The sequence below is a fragment of the Ictalurus furcatus genome, chromosome 26 (genome assembly GCF_023375685.1).
Source record: "Ictalurus furcatus strain D&B chromosome 26, Billie_1.0, whole genome shotgun sequence".
Lineage (NCBI taxonomy): Eukaryota > Metazoa > Chordata > Actinopteri > Siluriformes > Ictaluridae > Ictalurus > Ictalurus furcatus.
The window spans coordinates 2,584,256-2,588,646 of record NC_071280.1 but is presented as its reverse complement, the minus strand read 5'-3'; the positions used below and the strand labels follow the sequence as shown (position 1 = coordinate 2,588,646).

Here is a 4,391-nt window from a genome sequence, read left to right as displayed (position 1 = left end):
CAAATCTTTTAGAAGCCTTGGTAGTAGCAAATACCAGTTATTTCTCTTCACGGCACAGCAATTTAACAGGTCACAAGCACTTAGGGCTTTTTTTTGAAAGAAGCATGGAGGGCAGTAATAAATGCTAGCATACTGCGAAAATCTGAGGACCTGCTACTTCTGCCATGTTTTAAACTCTTCTCTTCTTAGCACAGAAACGTCAAGTGTGCCGAGCAGTAACCTGCCACACTGTTAGCTAGCTAACAGACAAGAAGAGCTAAAATGATTTGCTAACATGGCAAACACCGGGAAGTATACTCTTGTCGTAATTATATCTGGGCCATTACCATTATTAGCAAGGCTCAGATTAGCATGATATGCCTGTTTACATCATATTTGTTATTTTCACTGCTTAAATGCTTAATATATCAGTCATAATGCAATAAACGTTATTATATATCAGGTCTTATTACATTTTCGCCTTCTAGGCTGAATCCATTTCGTAATAACTCGACCGTAATCTCATAAACGTTATTATACTACAATAGCGTTTGATTGGTCAGAAGGTATTGATTGATCAAAGGTTTATATTCTATGTTGCAGTTTCTATAGTAACAATGTACACAGAGACCGAATGGTGGATGCTCCACATAAAAGGATGTGTAATCTTTAATATGATGACGTTTTCTGTGATTGATTTGGCAATTTTTTGGAAGGAGTCTCCAGAGCACGTGCTTTGTACAGTATCAATTTTCAATATTTTCAAGACGGAAGAGTTTACACTTGTTGTTTTTTTTTTCCTCCAAGAGAGAGAGAGAAAATAGGGGCTGAGGAGGGAGCGACTGTTTATAGCTGCTATAACGTAAGCGAGAACAGGAACTTGTTTCACTGCTGTTCTACAACCCTAAATGTGACTATAAATTAAAAATATGTAATTGGTGGCAAATTGCTGTGGTATAAGAGGAAAACAACACTTCAGGAAGTGTTTTGAAGAAAATAATCAACTTTCAGATGGTAACAGTAACTACAACCCCAATTTCAAAAATGTTGGGACGCTGTGTAAAATGTCTATAACATAAAATCAGAATGCAATGATTTGCAAATCTCAGAAACCCATCACTCTGCCTCTCTAAGATACTCTTTTTATACTCAAACATCTTACTGATCTGTTCCCAATCAACCTTCAGCTGGTTCTTTTCACCAACACTTACTTTTGCAGCCTTTTCTTGCCCCGTCCCAACTTTTTTGAAACGTATTGCGGCCATCAAATTCAAAATTACATATTTTTTTTCCTAAAACAGTACATTACCTCAGTTTAAACATTTGATACGTTTTCTAAGTTCTATTGTGAATAACATACGGGTTTATGAGATTTGCAAATCATTGCATTCTGTTTTCATTTACATTTTACACAGTGACTTTTTTGGAATTGGGGTTGTACTCCATCATTGATTATTTTCTTTGATTACATTGATTCTTTGATTACATTGACATTTTCATTGATTACAGCACATCCAGTTCTGTTTGTTTGTTTGTTTTTTTTTTTGTTTTTTTTTTTTTTTTGCAATTTGCGTTTTAATGCGTTTCTATTTAAAAACCAGACCCTAATATCAACATAGTATCATATTTAGAAATGAAAAAAGTTGACTCATGGTATAAGTTCAGAATGGTTGAGGTTACTTTGAGGAAAGGATTTAGTGTTCATAGGCTTTTTTATGATGACTTCAGGTTGTAAATATTGTAATTTATTGCCTTGTTTTCCTCCCAAGATTCTCTCTACATGAGCAGCTTTTGTCCGCTTGACAAATACATCTCATTTTCAATTTACTGCTACCGTGCATATCTATATTTTTCTGGTACATTTACCATAAATCTATGCCAGTGAGAGTTGCTTACATCCCTTGTTTTGACTGGAGATACTTTACACTGTGTTAAGTTCCCATTTGCAAGTGCCGTGAGCTTGACTAATGACTCCAGATCACTGCCATTATACAGTAGTTTATTAGTCTGATTGCTCAGGTCTAACCAGTGACAAATTAAATAAAATCCCATACCTCGCTCTGAGGACACGATCGATCTGTAAATCACCAGAATCCTGTTACCCTCCTCATCATCTTGTAATGTTGGGTTCATGATAATGTGAGTGGGTTTGTAACTGTTTAGCTCCTGCATCAAATAAAGAAAAATAATAAACCTTGACCCAACGGGTCACGGTTGTTCCAGTAGCAATACGATCAAGCTATTTGTGATGTCAAATAACATACCAGCTGATCAGTCTATTCTTGCTGAGTGAAAGCAGAAATGCTAACTAAGCTAAGTCTAAATCACATGATCATTAAATCACAAACATGATCAGTTCCAAAAATGCTAAACGTATGGCATTGTAATGATTTGAAACAAACAAACAAACAAACAAACAACAACTAAAAGGTATGTGAAAGATGGAACAAAACTATCCCTCAAGTTTAAAAACTTCAAAAGATAAACAATATTCATATATAAATTTTGTCGATTTGTATGGCGATACATACAACGAGGGTTCCAAGCACTTAGTGCTTGGCCCCCTAAACATACAGTGTTCAAATTATACTGAAACGCTCTGAAGTTTCCCACCAGGGGGCAGTGCGAGATCACAAATTAATGACATGAAAGTACTCTAGGCTGTCTTAGAATTTGAGTTGGATCTTTAAGTGCCATCAATTTAGGAAATCACTGCTAAACTGGTTAATCTGAATCAAAGTCAGTTGTTAGGTGTTCTACTATTTGAAGCTGTGAGCTATGTGAATAAAGAATGGGCTAAATAGAAGTGTGGATTGTGACTGGGATCCCACAGGACCCAATAAAAAAAAATGTAAAAAAAAGTCTGGAGCAGGAGGTCTGATATGAAACTCGTGGAAAATGTTTATTAACATTGGCAGGTTGCTTGCACGTGTTCACCAAGTTCATTCGATCATCTTTAATAAACGTTCCATCCTGATCTGGGTCTCTTTAGTTTAAATGACTAACTTAAATTTACGCTGTATTTGGGAAACAGAACCAACCGGGTAAGTCCATACAAAAATAACTCCAAGGGCAGGTGGGTTTGATCAGAATTCCTTCAAGAGCAGATTGGTGTGTGATGAGTGGATTTGGATGGCTGGAATATGGAATATTTATGAGTATCTTTTCCACTTTCCAATCAAGAGAAACTCTTAAAAAAAAAAAAAAAACACCTCAAAGAGAATTTTGAGATGTACATATTATATTTGTTTACACAAATTAAGTCCATTTAACGAACATACAGTAATGTATGTATATGTGTGTAGTGTTTCCAGCTGTCACACTATTTCTACACGAACAACACAATAATAAACTGAAAAGGGTCATGTATATGAAAGCATACATATTTTATACATATATTATATAAGTCGGTTCTTCATTTTTCTCCTGCAGCATTTCTGTCTCTCTGGATTTTGAGATGTGTTGTTGTTAGACATGTTCTTGATCTCTGTGCCTAGGAAACCCCCAAAGCACATCATGTTTTTCATTTGTCCTTCCTGTACTCGGACTGATTCAGCCGAATCAAGGATGTTTCTTCGGTAAATGCGTAAAAAATTTGCAATGCATTGAGGCTAATTTGGATTCAGTTCTCGTATTGCCACCATAAACGTACACTTACCCTGTTCTCCACAGTACGGATCAAAGACAGAACGCACAACATTAGTAGGCGGAGAGACCAAACACGCTGCAGTGTTGATCCTCCTAAAGCCACAGGAGTGTTCCAGCTGTACAGCTACACAAGGGCAAACACACACACACACAAACACACACACATTGTTCCGGGGTCTGTGTGTATCCTCATTCGCTACAAATCCAGCCTGCAGCCTGTGGCCAGCTTTCCTTTCTCCTTGAAGGTCAGGAAGTCTTGTGTAGAAGCAACACACTCTTTCTGTAACCTCAAGGAGGATAATAAGTGAACATGGAGGTCACACATGCAGTAAAGTTCTATGGGTTTTCTACACACTCCTACACTAAAAGGGATATATATATGATTCTTCAAGTGTTAAGTTCCAGCAACTACAAGTTAGGTACCATTATCACTTACATAATAGCAGCTGTACAGAAATGTTCACTCAAATTTTTTTTGTGGACCCAGCATCCACAACCAAACACCTCAATGTCCAACAGGAAGTAGGAGGAAAAATCAGACCCATAATGGACTTCCATGTGCTCTCTCTGAAGATCAAATGAAAGAACAAGGACAAATGGGGCATTTGGCAATGCTTATGTCTTGTTCAGTTGCTCCTAAGATCAAAATTTAATAATTTATTTATTCCAGACACTGTGACTAGCTGGCAGCTGATAAACAGAGCAAGGGAGAGATGGACACCTGGAGGAGGACACATGAACAGGAGTACAGAGTGCAACATGAC

General features: G+C 37.0%; 1 long non-coding RNA gene across 1 annotated transcript; it reads left to right on the top strand.

The window, feature by feature from the left end:
- Window positions 1–473: 473 nt before the first annotated feature.
- On the top strand, window positions 474–4,125 carry LOC128602380 (uncharacterized). Its single transcript, XR_008384833.1, has 3 exons — window positions 474–841; window positions 3,477–3,557; window positions 3,652–4,125. It is a non-coding gene; the product is annotated as an uncharacterized LOC128602380 (long non-coding RNA).
- Window positions 4,126–4,391: the final 266 nt, after the last annotated feature.